General features: G+C 33.7%; 1 long non-coding RNA gene across 1 annotated transcript; it reads right to left on the bottom strand.

Moving 5' to 3' along the window:
- Positions 1-4482: 4482 nt before the first annotated feature.
- LOC122302084 lies at positions 4483-6782 on the bottom strand. The gene is made up of 2 exons (XR_006240335.1): positions 6631-6782; positions 4483-4751 (listed from the first exon to the last, which is right to left on the bottom strand). It is a non-coding gene; the product is annotated as an uncharacterized LOC122302084 (long non-coding RNA).
- Positions 6783-18241: the final 11459 nt, after the last annotated feature.

Raw genomic sequence — 18241 nt, 5'->3', positions numbered from 1 at the left:
TCCATGAACCTCAAAAGATAGAATTCTTGCCATCCGTGAATGGAAGTTGCTCAAGCTAATCTTTCATTTGTGTTATTTTGTTGTTGAGTGTTTTCTTTTTTTTAATCTCCATCTCCATTTTTCGTGCATACCATGGTTCATTATGTTCATGCCTTGTTCATACTTTGTCTTGAGCTTTCCCACCATTCAAACACTCCCAACTCCATCTAACCTCATACACAGCCGGACAGTAGCCACTCACACCAGCTCACACACGCTGCACAGCAGCAGAAAGACACCCATTCACACATGCAGGAGCACATCACACATGCAGAAAAGTGCAAACACAGCAGACAGCAGCCTCAAACGTGACAGCAACTCACACATACAACAGAACACTCATTCGGACTCAAACATGCAGACCATTCACACATGCAGTAAACATGCAGACCAGTAAACATACAGCAGCAGAAAGACACTTGAACGTGCAGCAGCAGAGATTTTATTCTTCTTCTTTCTTTCGTTTAAGCTGGACAGCAGGAGATCAGTATTTATTTAGCTGGAGGCAGCAACACATAAAGGCAGTTTTTACTTATTTTCTTTTCGTTTAGAAGCTAGAGGCAGCAGCAGATTAGTTCATAGCTTTGAGTTTTATTTTATTTTCTTTCTTTTGTTTTAGACGCTGGGCAGCCAGCTTATCTTTCTTGCTGTTTCTTTCATCTTCATTCGGCTACAGTAGTAGCTTAGTTTTGAAGTTTTTCTTGCTTTTCGTTGGAGTCTTTCGTTCATAAGCAGTAGACGGAGAAGGAAGAAAGGGGGGCTGAAAATATTCAGTGGTGTTCGGCAGTTTTTGTTTTGACTTAAACATTTTGTTTGTTCGGCAGTTTTTCCTTTTGGCTTCAATGCTTTGTTGTTTTAGAATTTTTATTAAGTGTATTAAGAATTGTTCTAGAATTTTATTTCATTAAGTGTAATACCTTAATTTCTTTCATGTGTGTTAGTTGGTTTCATGCAACAAAAGAATTGTTTTCGAAGTTTTAATCAAGTATGCTAGTTTGTTTCATGAAACAAAAGAATTGTTTTAGAAGTTTTTAATTAAGTGTGCTAGTTTAATTTATTGCAAGAAGGGTTTGGTTGAGAGCTTTTGTTTTTGATTTTTCTGAAACATGATTTTTCTGAAACATGATACATGGGAGTAGAGGGAATTGAGCTTTTCATTCGTAAAGTGAAGTGAGTCGGTTTAGATTTATTTTTTTCTAGAGGAGATTTAGTTGGTTTGAATTATATTTTTCAGAAAGTGAAGGAGAGAACTTTTGTTTTTGTTTTAGTTGGGTAATTTATTTGTTGTTTACTTATTTCATGTTATTTATTTTTATTGTTTCATTAAGCTTTCATTTTAATAGTGATTACAATTGCTATGGTTTAATTTGAGAATTTGTGATGAACCCTAGAATATTGATTTTGAGGCTTTTCAATTTTCAGTGCATGTTTTGTCAATTACTTTCTAATTTAGTTTTATTAATTTTTGAGTTTAATCTATTAGTCCTTTACATTCCAATCCGACAATTAAAATCTAAAAACATGAATCTAGTCCATGACTAGTAACCTCTTCCATCCATTGCACATATCATCCTCTTGTTTTCTCTTTGTGAAGTTTTTCACATTTTTCAACGAGTTTAATTTTAAGTAACTTTTCCTGAGGAGACGATCTAGGAATTTATTCATAATTATTACACGACATCCTCCTGCACTTGGGATAACATTAGTGCTACTTATTTTTGAGTGAGTCAACACTTTTCAGCCTATTAAGTCGGACTTGGATGTATATTTGGAAGAGTGTGTTTACATATGTGAGGAAGGTACTGATGCAAAGTTTGATGCTTTAGAATGGTGGAAAGTCAATAATCTCAAATATAAAATCTTGTCTAAGATGGCACGTGACATATTAGCAATTCCTATAAGTACAGTTGCTTCAGAGTCCACATTTAGTGCTGGTGGTAGAGTTATCAATCCATATCGAGCATCTTTGTCAACTGAAACGGTTCAAATACTACTATGTGGAGCAGATTGGGTTAGAGCAGGCCATGGAATTAAGAAAGAACTAAAAGTAAGTATCATTTTCATATATATATATATATAAAACTATCACTTTCATGAACACTTTAATTATTTTCTAGAGTAGAAGGTACATGATTATTTTTATTTTTTATTTTGTAGGAGGAGTTGGAATTGGCAGAAATTATATTGCCATAATTGAAGCTTATGGATGGATGCCATGCAATGCAATACTTGTGTATAATTCAAGCTTGTGTATGTAGAGGAGTAAAAATACTTACAAATATTTTTTGAAAAGCTTGTGTATGTAGGGGAGTAACAATACTTATAAATATTTTTTGGGCATACATGCAGGGTCCTTTCATATTATAATTAATATTTTGAAATATGATAATATGGATGGATGCTATGCAATGCAATACTTGTGTATAATTCAAGCTTGTGTATGTAGGGGAGTAAAAATACCTATAAATATTTGTTAGGCATACATGTAGGGTCCTTTCATATTATAATTAATATTTTGAAATGTGATATTATGGATGGATGCTATGCAATGCAATACTTGTATATAATTCAAGCTTGTGTATGTAGGGGAGTAAAAATACTTATAAATATTTGTTGGGCATACATGCAAGGTCCTTCCATATTATGATTAATATTTTGAAATATGATATTATGGATGGATGCTATGCAATGCAATACTTCTGTATAATTCAAGCTTGTGTATGTAGGGGAGTAAAAATACTTATAAATATTTGTTGGGCATACATGCAAGTCCTTTCATATTATGATTAATATTTTGAAATATGATATTATGGATGGATGCTATGCAATGCAATACTTGTGTATAAATCAAGCTTGTGTATGTAGGGGAGTAAAAATACTTATAAATATTTGTTGGGTATACATGCAGGTCCTTTCATATTATGATTAATATTTTGAAATATGATATTATGGATGGATGCTATGCAATGCATTACTTGTGTATAATTCAAGCTTGTGTATGTAGGGGAGTAAAAATACTTATAAATATTTGTTGGGTATACATGCAGGTCCTTTCATATTATGATTAATATTTTGAAATATGATATTATGGATGGATGCTATGCAATGCATTACTTGTGTATAATTCAAGCTTGTGTATGTAGGGAAGTAAAAATCCTTATAAATATTTTTTGAGCATACATGTAGGGTCCTTTGATATTTTGAAACATGATATTATGAACTGACTTTTATTAAAGTTATTAACATGATTGAAAGATGATAGCATGAACTGGAGTTTATCAAAATTGATTTCTACTAAAATTTGTTATTTGTCAAACCTCATTGGACATATTTGCTATGGTTAAATAATTTTGATAAAAAAAATGCAAGGAAGTTAAAATATATGACAACTTCTATTAGTTTATGTATTTAGAATTATGTGAGATTTCAAAGTTTGATGTAGTTTAGACTTTGAAGTCTCTTTACATGTATTTTGTTAATTTGAAATAATCTTTTTAACCATTGATGCTTCTAGAGATACTATAGAATAATAATTCTAAATATTCTATTCGACATGCACTCTTATTCCTGATTTAATTGGATTTCCTATGTCAATATTTTCTTTTTTTTTTCTTTTTTCTAAATGTAAATGACTGTTTTTCTTTTGTGGTTTTCTTTGAAAGCCCTTGTGTATATTTTAAATTACTACCATTAGTTCGTTTATTGATTATTTAAATTGCAAATGGATACAATGAAAAAAAAAATTAAGTTATCTTACATGCATTTTTTATTTCTCTAATACTTTATTTTATTAATTTATATAATTAAAAATTTAAAAAAAAAAACACAATTCGAGTCGAGCCAACTCGACTCGAGCTCGTTTTGCTCTTGAAGATCGAGCTCGAGCTCGATCTAGAAGCTTGATTTATCGAGCCGAGCTCGAGCAGAAAAAATTAAAAATCTCAAGCTTGAGCTTGAGCTCGAGCTCGAGTTTTTTTAATCGAGTCGAGCTCGGCAGTTCAAAAATCTGTTCGACTCGGCTCGATTACAGCCCTAACTAGAATTAATGTGGTGCTTAGAAAAATTCAAGACTTCTAATCCCTCTTCCAGACTCCACAACAGCTCCAATCCCCCAACGTCTACCTCTTAGTTCCACTACAAAACTACTCTCAAAGTCCATCATCTTCTTTATGACTTCAAACTTGCAGGGTAATAGTTGTCTCCATAAGAAAAACTATTTGGGGTTTCTTTTCTTTTCCTTCACCAAAAGGTAAAGGCCTTTCACTGTCCGAATGTTCCCTAGTGTGACACCCCTAACCTTCGCTTAGGATTAAATAGAGACTTGGAGTGTTAGGATATGAAACACAAGGTTACATACCCCCTGTTCATGACAGTTAGTATGCAACTAGTAGTATGCAATAATCACAGCAGAAATAAGGGTGATAAAAATAATTGATGCCAAAATGAACTAAACATCCCAATGATTTATAAATCATAAATAGATACTTCCTCACTTAAGAGGTCTATATGAGTTCAACATAATATGGGAGATAGAATATCCATAAAACAAATCTACATAATCGAATAAACTCTCACATCTGCTCTATAGTGTACAGAGTCATTGCTACTTAAGTTAAAATCAAGTCCAGCATCTTCTCCAAATCAAGCTCCTTCTTAGTCATCTGAAGCCAATGATTCATCTTGTTCATCGAATGCCGGTCCTAATACAACTTCTACCATTCCAAGAGAAATAATAGTGGGTCCATAAGAGTAAGACTTACTTGAAATTTCAATAAGTTAAACAACCAACTTGCACAGAGATAATATATGCATGATTAATGATTAATGATAAATATGAGATATATTCTATGCAAAAAATCCTTATTTGTCTCCCATCTAGATTTCTCAATATTTTTCGAAAAAACTTTAACGCACATTTTCTTTTAAAGAACATTTTTCACTTTCTCATTTCAAAAGCATGACATTTCGAAAGAGAACATTTCATACCTCATTGCTTTCAAAAACTTAATATTTTATCATTATTAAAGCCATCATTAAAATAATATAACATATAGTATCATTACATCTCCCCATTATGCACTATGAATACCTGCCAGTGACCGTAATACAACTCATGTTGACACTGTGTCTTTGTCTGCAGACATCCTAACCTAATGCATTGGTCATAACATTTAATCAAAATATAATATCATAACATATGCACTCATCAACATTAAGTACCATAAATAACTTCGCTCCAACATTCTTTAAAAATAATCAATTGAAAGCCCGTTGACAATTTTTTGTCAATCCAAGAGTTACTACTCTATTTTTACTCACTCTAGAGTGAACATAGAACTTCTAATGATTCCTCATTCTAGCCTTTGGGGTCGCAATAAAATTTATTTTCATGCTATGTTTGAAAAATGCATTTCATGACATATGCATATGTAGTAAACTTTATGCGAAAATGACATTTATATGCAATATGCTAAAATGGTAAGAATTTCACATGTCATGTAAATAAATAATCAGATGCTCGATGATATATCATATGATGTTTCATACTCAAAATGACATTTAATATTAATGTGGCACTTACACAAGAATCATAAATAAATTATCTAAGAGTAAGTTAAAAGCTAACTTATCAACTTTTCTGGTGCTTAGAAAATTGATACGGCTGTAATAAGAGTTATTCCAAGTTAGGAATTGCATAACTAACGAAAATGTACATAAGCAAAAGGTTTAGCCAATCAATATTTACAAAATTGCCCCTATACTTTTCAAAATTGCCACTAAGGCCCAAAATTTTTATTATTTGCATTTTGACCCCAAACTTCACAAAGCCCATATTTTCTATATTCTAAATCCATAGATGACCTTAGAATTTTAAAAATCAACCAAAACTGCTATCTCAAAATATCCAACCTGTGGCATGCAATTTTGACAATTTTGTGATTTCAAACTTATAGCTTCTTTGCATGCATGTGTGATCCAATTTCATTAAACATGAATCCATAAAACTGATCTTGGAATATTTTTACATTTTTACAACTTAGAATAATACGACACAAGTTCATCCCAACACTTAGGCATTAAGTAACACCAAATCATTTAAAAACCTTCAAACCATGTGTATGCAGGATGTTTCTAGCTTCTCTTGGTCAATGCAAGTTTTATAGCCTAAATAAATCATGCATTTCAATGCCTAACATGATGATAATTGATTCATAAAGGTTCATAAGACCATCCTTAAGGAAATAGAACATGATATGCTAGGATTATTCTCATACAAGTGCAAACAGAATACTTAGATAATCAACACGAGATATTGAATTATAAACCTATCATGTTATGTTGTTTTCCTCAAATTTAAACCTTCAATAAATCTCTTAAGATATTAGAAAAAAATATAAAATCATATCAAGACATGTCATGGCTAAAATTTTATCTCAAAACAATTTACTCAATCAAAACTCCAAATCTAAACCAATATGCAACACCGAGTAAAACCTTTTATAAATCAATCAAGATTTCATTCCCATGCCATAATTTAAAGCCTAACATATTAATCTAATACCCAACAAGAGATAAGGAAAGAATACTTACAAAAGTCATGGCCCTTGAGCTCTCAAAACTCAACTCACTTCAATACCTCACTCAAGCTACTTGGTTTCAATCCTTTCTCTCACTTTGAATACTTTGCTCTCAAGAACATCAGAGGAAAGCTAGAGAGAGTTGTGTGAAGAAGTGAGGGAAGAAATGAGGCATGTATAGGACTCAATGGAGGGTGAGAGGCAAGAAGGCATTGGTTTTGGCTCCAAAGAAGTGAATGTGATTGGTGTGTGTGGTAGGTGGTGTGTTGATTGTATTTCTGGCTTTGTGTCATGTCTTGGTCAGCTGAATATTTATGATTGAATCTTGTAAAGAGAGTAGAAGAAGCCCATAGGTGCAGTGGGCTGCATTGCTGCAGAAAAATAAAACAAAAATTCACAAAGAAATGAAACCATGGCCAATGGTTTTGGGTTCCTTCAAATCTGTCCAGATTTTTTATCCTCTTTTGTCCCATCCTCTTGATCTAATTTGGGGGTATTATGACCATCATTTGAAGCCTTTCTGAGGTGAAGAAGAGAGGCATGAGTGGCTATCAAGTGATCATGCTTGAGCAGAAAATGAAAGAGCTGAAAATAGAGGAGGTTTAGCCAAGTGGTTCAAGGATGTGAACCTCTTTGATTTCCAATCGGTTTAAGGTCCATAAAAGGGGATTGGACAAACATAAAAATTATACATCTTGAAGCACTTCCAATGGAAAAAAATGAAAAAGGGGTGGCGTGTGGAGGTGAGATACAAAGGTGCAGAAAATTCTCTTTTAAAAAGGTGCAGAAAATTCTTGAAGAGCTAAGAGTACTCGGGTTTGAAGCTAACTCAATTCCTAGGTGAACAGTTGGATTTTTGGCTTTTGTTTCTTGGAACCATTTTACCCATTGCTAGGTCTGATTCTTAGGTGATATGATGAGGTATGATTGTGCAAAAAACCCTTTGAAAACATGAGGAAGAGGCGTTGGTTAGGGGGCTGGTTTGTTGAAGGGTCACTTGGTTTGCTTCAAAGGAGCCAATTGGTGGTTTGTGGTGGCAATGGCTTGTCTTTGACTTAAGTGACATCGGTTGGGTTAATTCTAACCTTCAAGGTTTGTCTAAGAGTGATGCAAAAAAAGTGCAAAAGATAAACATTTCAAATCTAAAATTATGAAGAAAAGGGTTTCAAGAAAACTATGAAAAGTCATGATGTTTGGGTTACTATTCATGAGTGAGATGAATAGTGATCTCTAACTCAAGTTAAAAACTTAACTAAGGTTGATTTATAAGGCTAGGGGTGTGTGGGGTAAGTTTGGAAAGAAAGAAAACCAATGGTATGGTGTATGTGGATCCCATTTATAAAAATGAAATAAAAGACAAGGCTTTGGGTTTCATGGGTTGGACTTTTGTTTGGCCATTTGTGCAAGCCTTGGTTGTGGGCTTTGCAGTGGGCTTTTTATGGGTCTTATGTCCAAATTTGTGAGGCATATCTATGGCCTTAAAGGCCTACTAGGTTAGGTCCTAATCTTATGTCATTCTTAGGTTAGGCCACTAGCCTTTACTCTTACTAAGTTAGGCCCAATGACCCTATATCCATTATATTGAACCTAATTTCTAGCATCTTTCAAGAAAGGCTTAGAACTTTAAATTTCTCAAGTTGGGCCTAAAGTTTTTAAAATCTATTCTTAGCATATATCATCCTTAGTGACAAGGGCCCTAAAAAAAATATTCTTGGGCTCTTCTAAATCCATCCAATACTTGGCCCATTTGCGTAGCTCATCAATATATCATCTGTCATACCAGTATTGGCCTCTTGGCTTTATATCACCAACATAAATAATATTGCACTAAAAATCTCTAAATTAATACTACTAAACCAATCAAATTCCAAAAATTTATTTTCCTCAAAATCAGCATGGCACTAGAACTTTCTAAAAATTCTACTAGACCCAAAGCATACGGCCCTCTTTGCCAACTTAAGCTTCAAAAATATTCTTATTCTTACATAGCCCAACTCCTAATTAACTAGGATTAAGACTACTAGGGTCAAGGCCTAAGGAGCTTTTTAGGTCGGGTGTTACACCAAGCCCTTGTTAGTTCCGATTCAAGATTTTCATAATGATTGATAGGGTTGACTAGCAGCCTCCACCACTGACATAGAGATTGAGGTCTCATAATCTAGCCTATTCTGCCTTCCTTTTTTTATGGGACTCTCTCCACTACAATCATGCTCTTCATTTGTTAAATTGCGTTTACAACTAGAAATCAATAAAGTATCAACAGTTTTACCTGCATTTCGAGCTCTTCTTTACTATCTTCCCTTGGCTACCATCGCCCTCTCCTTGCCTTCATTTGTTATCATTTCAGCATTAGAGTAGTTCTATTCCACATTGATTTACATATTGTGGGCTTTAGGCCTCTCCTTATGAGGTTCAGTGGGCCTGTGGCTCTTTGCTCAAGTTTATTGGCTTTGTACTAATAAGACCTAGTTGACCCTTACCTTTCTTGTTTCTTCCAGCCATTTTCTCAAACATTTGGTCAACTGTATCATTCCCTTTTCCCTATACCACCTCCTTCAATCCCACCTAGGCTAATTGATGATTGTAACTACTCATATCACCATCTCCTCCACATATCTCTCCCCTTTGTATTCAACATTTAATTTCCTATGAACTCCACCTTCTACATCTCTATTCTCTTGATAAGATCTGTTGCCCATGTCACCACCCTTTACCAAAGCAGATTTGGTATTTGATTCCATTCCCCTTTCTAAATTCCCCTACAAGACTCCCATTCACTATCTCCAATTTTCTATCGTGCAAATCCATCTTGTCTCATTACTTTTTTCCTCCATGTAATATTTTTAGCTCGAAGCCATAACCCAATCTGGGTTTTTCCACCATTGCTCTATGATGAGATTGCTCCTGCATTACCACAATCCCTTACTCCATATACTATAATGCCACATTTAAAACATATTCTAGGGAGCTTCTCGTAACGTAAAGGTACCCAAATCTTATTCCCCCCCCCCCCCAAGCATCAAGTTGACAGCCCTTCCCCTTGCTATCATTTTCTTCATATATGTTTCTATTTTAACTATGAGATAGTTTCCCCAACTAGTTCCATCCTCCTGGTCATTTACTTCCTTGACATTACCGATTGTTGATCCAAATTGTTTCCCTATTTCTCCATTCATACACACCAACGGGAGATTTTTCAATTATACCAGAAACACCTCACTATCAAAATTCATCTTCTATGGAGGAATAAAACCATCGAATGGTTTCAAAACAAGAACCAAATTATCAAACAACCAGGGTCTCCCTTCCAGAACCCTACGTTTTTCCTCCTAGTTTTCAAAGGTTATAACAAATAAATTAGGGCTTACAAATAGATTAGGGAATAAAGCCATCAACAAGTTTTTTTGAGTCTCTTTGTACGCCCTTTTTGAAGTTTTTGTAGGCATTTTCTCATAAAGTTTTCTTCATGAAAGTTGTTCTTCTTTGAGTCTAAACTCCTTGGATATATTTTCTATTTCATTTAATAGTCACTGTTAGGTAAAAAGTTGTTTTAACCATGGAAATGTCATTATGGGCAAAAATCTAGAGGGTGTGTTATATTTTGGAGTTTTTTACCAAGCTAATAGACGAATCTTGGTCTAAAATTTTTATGGAGTATTTTTAACATGTGCATATGAATGTTGGTTGAGGATCTGTTACATGATTAGAGCTTTTGGTGAAATATTTTCTTAAATTTAGAAACTTAGAAACAGGAAGAGAAAAAACAGTTTATGTTTTAAGAAAGTTTGGATCTTTTGTGGTTTAATATTACTCCAATAGCTTTGATTTATTTTATGATCCTAAGCCTCCTATATATATGTAAGGATGTTAGTTTGAAGATTTTTTGTGTTATTTTTAATGTTATTATTTTTATGCAAGAGGATACTAAGTTAGGCCAAAGGTTTGATTTTTTGGCTAGATCCATGTTTTAGTTTATTTTTAGCCATGTGATTTTAAGTTTAATGCTTGGATCGGACTTAGGACACATTTTTAAACCATGTTATTTTTTTGGTTTGAAGCTATTATCATTTTATGTCATGGATCAAGTGTTTGATCAAAGCCAGTTAAGAGAAAATTTCAGTTTTTAAATTAAGTGTGGAGCCGAGTACGTCAAGTCATGTTTTGTAATTTTTTGTGACTTTTGTGTAATTATTAAAATCATGTTGGTTCTTAGAAATGTGTGATAATTATGTTAGAAGAAAGATTTAGATTTTTGGAGTTCTTGGAGACGATTTGAAATAGGTCACACCTTGTGATTCAAGTTTTGGCATTTTTAGTTAAAACTTTTTGGTCTTTTTACTAAAAAGTTTTGTGTTGATGATTGGTATATTTTTGTTGGATGTTTTAAGTATTTTTTTTAAACTTAGGATGTGAATATTTTTATTGCAAATTTTGATTTGATCATGAGTTTTGAAGTTGGAAGAAATGCAACAAAAATAAAGAGAAATGGCCTATGGATGTTTCGACCTTATGAGGTTTTTCATAGTTGTGTTTAGTTTTAAAATTTTCTAAGTTGATATGTGAGTTTAAAATAAAATTTACATAAGGAATGTATACTTTGGTAATTTCTAGAGTTAAGATGTGAAATCCTTAAATTAGAAGTAAAATAGTCATCATTTTCCCACATATAGGGGGTAAAATGGTAATTTTCTTAGTTAGCATTTTTCTATATTTTTAATTTTTAGTGATAAAGTTTTTTAGTTTTAGAACCCCTGCTTATAGTTTCTCGTGTTTGCGCTTGATTTATCGTAAAACGTAACAATTGTTGTAAGTTAATTCTTAACTTCCTAACAATTTACTGTATATGTGTGATAGGTAAGGGAACTACAGTTTATGTATGTATGTTATCATATATGTCATACCATGTCATTACATGTTTTTATCTGTTACACATGATTTATTTTGTTATAAAATACTTATCTGTTATACAATCTATTCTGTCATGTATTGCTATCTATTGCAAGTATGTCATATTACGTTATGCCATCTGTTACACATGTCATATCATGTAATATTCTCTGTTACATATTATGCCATGTTATAAAATGCTATCTGTTACACATTATGCCATGTTATAAAATATTGTTTGTTACATTTACGTTACGTTATGTTTATCGTCATGTTACATTTTGTCTTTTCATTTCATGTCACATTTCATCTTAATTACAGCTTTGTGTACCTCGGGAACAACCTTTCAAGTCATATCAAGTCTATTTATGTCTATCACGACCCTAAGTGCTACGATGTGGTAATATCTTAATGAAACTCTTTTGTTCATGTCAGGGTGTCTAAATTAGTGTGAAATCTCTTGGGTTGACAAAGTAAAGTCAACAGGTTTCAAATGGAGCCTAATTAACTAGTCGTTAGAGCAAAGATGAGCACTAACGCAGATAGTGCCCCATACATTTCAATTCCATGTTATGTGTACTTGTACAGGTGCAGATACATGACACGAGATATGTACAGTACTCATGTCCATAGCAAGTGTAGATACCTATGAACTGGCATGTACCATACATGTGTCCATAGCAGGTGCAAATACCTGTGAACTGGCACGTATATTAACATACTCACAGCTAGTGCAAGTACTTGTGTTGTGATGTGGTAATTGGCAGAGACACACGGTTCAAGGAGACCCATGTAGCAACCACATTTCACTTCCATTAATCACGCTTATTTATTGAACAAGATTCCAAGTTCATATAGTTCACATTCAATCATGTTTCAAGTTCATGTTATTCAAATCAAGTTCATGTCATTTCAAGTTTTAAGTCATATTTCTAGTTAACGTTCACATCATGTTCAAGTTCACGTTTATCTTCAATTCACGTTTCAGTTCAAGTCATGTCATTTCATGCCATGTTATATGTCAAGTTATGTTATGCTTACTTATGACTTTGATTATGTATTCACACATTTACTGCCATGCATGCATCATTAAACTGTATGAAATTTTTCTATTAACTTACTAAAATTTATAATCAAATCTCACCGTGATAGTCCTAACTACCATTTCTCCTGAATGGTAAGAGATGAATCAGGACTAGGACAAGGAGCAGAGCCTGTAGACTAGAGGACGTTAATTACACATCGTCGACACAATGTGGAGCTTTCGGCCTCTATAGTAGATTCTTAGTTAGTATATTGGCATCGTTAGCCAAGCTACGTGAGTTACTCGATGATCTAGCCCATTAATATATTTTGATTTTGTAATTATAGAGCTCAGTCTCTCATACTTGTGAGATTACAGTCTTCTGAGACCGCACTATAATCATGGATGTTTATTTTGCCAAATATGTATGGATTATGTTTTAAGTAATTGGGATATTATCAGTTTGGTGCATAGTATTGCTCAAAGAAAGAAATTATCAGCTGCAAATATTGCATAATGCTATATGCAAGTTAAGAACATTGCATCTTTATATGTCATGAACGGGAAAAGTAGCCATGTGTTGCATGTCTCGATGCTTCAAATGTCCATCCGATCTAAGCGGAATCTTGGGGCATCATATTATGGGCTAAGATTTAGAAGACTTGAACCAAGCCTTATAAGAGTTCTTTGTAGAATAGCCTTAGAAAGATTTGGCCCAAGTGTGAAGAAGGCACAAGGCATTTTGAGCCTAACTTGGTGTTAGCTTTGACCTATGGCCCATTTATGTTAAGGCAAGCATTTCAAGCCCCATCTTTGTGAATCTTGAGGTCGCTCGTTACCTCTTAAAATCTAGAACCAATGCCTCCTATCAACCCACACCCAACTCCCATAAACCATGCAACTCCCACTCATGGCCTTTTAATGACCAATAAGTCCCAAAGCCTTGTCTTGCATTTTTACACTTCTTTTGAAGCCCACATACATAATTCCATTGGTTTCCTCAAGCCCATATTGTATCACATGCACCTAAGGATTTCATTGGACCCAAATTAAGTTTTGAACTTGTGTTAAGAGCATTAATCAACTTCTGCGTGATTAGTAATCTCAAAACCATGTTTTAAGCTTAATTTCTATTTATATTTATTTCTCACCTTTATAATCTGGACTTTATTATTTTTATTTTTATTTTTCATCATTCTTAGACTAAATTAGAAGATTAGTTTTGATCTAACACATGCCATTAGAGGCAAAGACATATCATTGCCCAAAACATCACAATAAGCACCTTAACGCATCACTTAGTGCATTATACCCATTTAGCCCCTAGCCCACACCTATTTCATTCTTTTCTCAAGGGCACTTTTGTCTTTTAACATCTCACATTATCCTCCTTAGTTCAGTTTGAGTGTTTGTCATTTTTGCCTCAAAGAAACCAAACCATAGTTTCCAACTGATTCCATTGGACACCTAGTTGAACTAAACGAAATGGCTGTGTTTTGTTTTAGTTTCTGCACTTGGTTGGATCAAAACCACACACCACCTTCCTTTCCCACCAATTCGTAGTGAACACTCAAAGCATTCATGAGTTGGTTTGTCATCTTATACCCCAGAGAGAACTCAAACCGATTTGCAAGGGATGAGGATGGTGCATGTCACGACTGAACCACCACCACCTTACTTCTCTTCTTTTTCCTGCTCATCATGTATGATCACTTGGCAACCAACCAAGCATCACTCCCTCACCTGAAAATCTAGAAAATTATGGACATTACACCTGCAAAACAAGTCCAACAAAATGAGACAAATTAGTGATGAAATATGCCCACCCTTGAAGACCCCTACCCGATGGCATCTAGCATGACATCACCTAACAATCCATTGCATTTTGTTTAGAAATGCTAAACCAAATCAGCCCATGCACCCATAGTCTCGTTGCAACACCTGGTTTCAATGAAATCATGAGGGATATTGTTGCGCCTAAATATTGACTCAAATTAATGAACCAAAAATTTAGTGCAGTTTTACCTGTAAGTATACAGGTGTTGTAGTATCTTACATGATCGAATCCACAGGGATTGACTTTTGTGATAAAGAAAATAAATTCAAACAATGAAACGAAATTACTAAAAGAAATGTGCAATTGAATGTAAAATAAAATTACTGAGATGAAAATTTGTAAAATAACTGAATCAAACTAAAATGATAAAATGAATTGATATGGAGAAAGACTAAGGTTTCAAGGATCCGTCTAATAATTTATGATATTGTTTCCAATTGATTTACTTCAATTAAACTAGAATAATGATTCCGTTTAATTGGAAGATTTAGCATTTAAGGTGAAGAAAAATAGTCGCTAATGATTGAGCGTGAATGATTGATGATTAAAACATTCACAAATCTATTTGAATATCACAGGAATTCCTCAAGCATTCACTGTATTCAGAAATCACAATGAATCAAGATAAATATATAGATAATCAAAATATCCAATAATAAAATCCTTCAATCGATCAAGCTCACAAAATAAATTTTACGTGGATCCGAAAATAATATTTAAATCATTAAACTTCACCTCTAACCTTAGTATGAAAATTTAGCCAAACATATTCATTACAAGTGCTATAAAAATCACATAAATATTCTCCATTAGAAAACTAAAATAAAACACAAGAAATACTAAGCAACAATTTAGAAACAATAAAATTTGGAACTCAGTCGACGTCAAGAGAATAAAATCCACACCATCATTGAACTGCAGAAAATAGAAATGAAGCCAGCAGGGCTGGGCAAAAACTCCCCTTCACCAACACTCCCTCAAACGTTCCTCACGTACCTACTGAACGAATAAACTCCCTCTTCCCTCAATAAATCACCACCCACCTCACCTGATTGACTTACTTTCTTTTCCTCTTCAATAACCGACTTACCTCAATTCTCCCCCTCTCTACCGTCCCTCAGAAAAAGAAAATAAAATCAAGTTGTTCTCCACCTCTAGAAAATTTAAGAACCAGCATGACACCTCTCGTGCACCAACTTCCTACAAAAATCACACTAATCCCAGCCAATCAAACTAATCCCAGCTGACCGACTCCCTTCATCTCCAGAAAATCCCCCACGTCAATACTCTATCCCAACCAACCGACTCTCCTACCAGCAAAATAAAGCATACGACTCTCCTTTCTTTAATCAATCAAGCACATACATCTCTCAACTCCCACTGACTTACCTCAATTCTCCTACTCAACTCTAATGTCCCTGCTTCCTTCTGAATGATAGAGCAAGCAATATATATATATATATATATATATATATTTTCATAGTTCCAAGATGCCAGACGAGACTCCACTCCAAATTAGCTGCACCAACCGAAGCCATAACTTTATTTGATTCTGCTTGACTATCAATTACCACGTTTTCAGCACCGGAGGATTAAGCACTTCCAATCAAGTCCACTTTAGCTGCACCAACCGAAACTATCAACGAGCTGTCGCCTCTTACGTTCACACTCCCACGTCCAAGAGCAAGCAAAAATAAAATAAAGAGCTGCTTTATGGGACCTCCATTTGGTTTCAGCCCCCTTTTTAGACTTTGATGTTGCATGTGTTTGTCCACCATAAATCATTTTCTTCACCGCATGCATCTATGAACAACCAAGTAAGAAAGTCACCACCAAAAATCTTCGTTTTTTCTTTTTAGCTACTGAAGTATACCGCTTCCTTCCTTTTCTTCATTCCTCTCAATTAGTATGTACTTTTGGTCAAAAGTTTCAACTGGATCCCATGTGAATTTTATTTGAACTGAAAATAAGTAGATAAAAATAGTACTCAAAAATAAATTAAAATAAAAAAATAGATTATCAAAAATATATTATATTTGTGAGGAAACATTGTCCAATTAAATCATAGTTATAAAATTAAGCATAAACATGATTTCAATCAATTAAAAATCACAACTCGTATTTATGTTTATTAACCATTTTTCCATCTAAAACCAATAATAGTGTCACAAAAAATTTAAAATACATTAGTTTTAAATAGCAAAAACATGTAATATTTCAGCTGAATCAGATATGGTAATATTCACTTGCACAAGTGATGACACAAAACTAGAAACTTCACCACTTCACTCCACCACCCACTCCACCAATCACAAAGCTCTCCTCCAGCTAAGGTTGGTGTTCCCCTCCTCCTTGAATCCTATAAAAACCCCTTCCACTCCATCATTTCTCCACACCTCTTCTCCAAGCTTTCTCTTAAGATCTTGAAAACTTCTCCTCCCTTAGTGATCCGTAGATAGAAACTGATTGAGATCTTGAGTGTTCTTGGGATTTTTTAGAGTTCTTATGTTGGGAGCTTTAGAGGGCCACATAAATTGTAATTATTGTTCACCCAAGATTAAGAGATATCATGCATGCTTAAGGACTAGTTTAATAGAGATTATGGTTTCTAGCCATGATTAAACGTTGGGATGAATTTGTTCACCCAAGATTTAGCTTTTAACATGTCATTAAGGATTATAGTAATTATTTGCAGTTAAAGAAATTGAATATGCATGCATTCATTAGGGTCAATAGTTGAAATCTCACTGAGGCATCAACTAAAGTGCATGCCACGGGTTGAATGTATTTGGACTAGTTTCACTTTGATTTTTGGAATTCTAAGGGTATAGATGGTTTTAGAATATGGAAAATATGAGGTTTATGAAGTTTGGTTAAATTTGGAACTTATTTGCTAATAGTGAAAAATTAGGACCTTAGTGCCAATTTTTGAAAGTTTAGGGGTATTTTTGTAATTATTAATTCTTGAACCTTTTTTATTATGAACATCTTCCATAATCGTTCAAATCCTAACTCAGTACATTTTTTATTACAACCGCTATGATTTTTCCAAAGTCAAGAAGTTTGTAAGTTGGTCTCTAATTTACATTTTAATAAGTTATTTATGATTTATTGACAAATGCCATATTTATATTATAATTGTCATTTTGAGCATGAAACATCATGTTATATGATACACTGAGTACATGACTACTTGCCTACATGACAAGTGACATTTTCAACACTTCTAGCATATATAAATGTCATTGTCATATCAAAACTTGTTATATATGCACATATATGAACTATATTTTTCAAGCATAACATGAAAATAATTTTTTTATGACCCCAAAGGTTAGGATGAGAAATTATCCTAGTGAAACTCCTCTATCCACTCTGGAGTTAGTAAAAATAGAGTGATAACCCCTAGGTTAATGAAGGACAATCAAAGGGCTTCGAATGAGTTCTTTTTAAAGAACACTAGAGCGAAATTAAATGTAATGATACCTATAGTTGGTGGGTGTATATGTTATGATGTGATGATAATGTTATGTTACCAATGCATTGACAACGAGTCTGTAGACAATGTAGTTTCAATATTAGTTGTACTACGGTCACCTATAGGTACTCATAGCACATATGGGGGAACTGTGACGATATCATACATTATGATGTTAATGTTATGATTAAATGTAAATTGCTAATAATGATGAAATGTTATGATGAAAGTTTATGTGTCTTAGTTTTTCTGAAAATGTTGAGGATTCTAGATGAGAGACATATTTCGATTTTTCTGCATCGCACACATTTCATATTTATCATTCATTATGCATAATTTATCTTAATGCACATTGGTTGTCTAACTTACTGAGATTTCAAGTAAATCTCACCCTTTAT

This window comes from Carya illinoinensis, chromosome 1, assembly GCF_018687715.1.
Source record: "Carya illinoinensis cultivar Pawnee chromosome 1, C.illinoinensisPawnee_v1, whole genome shotgun sequence".
Lineage (NCBI taxonomy): Eukaryota > Viridiplantae > Streptophyta > Magnoliopsida > Fagales > Juglandaceae > Carya > Carya illinoinensis.
The sequence above is the reverse complement of the archived record's forward strand: the minus strand, read 5'-3'. Positions and strand labels throughout refer to the sequence as shown.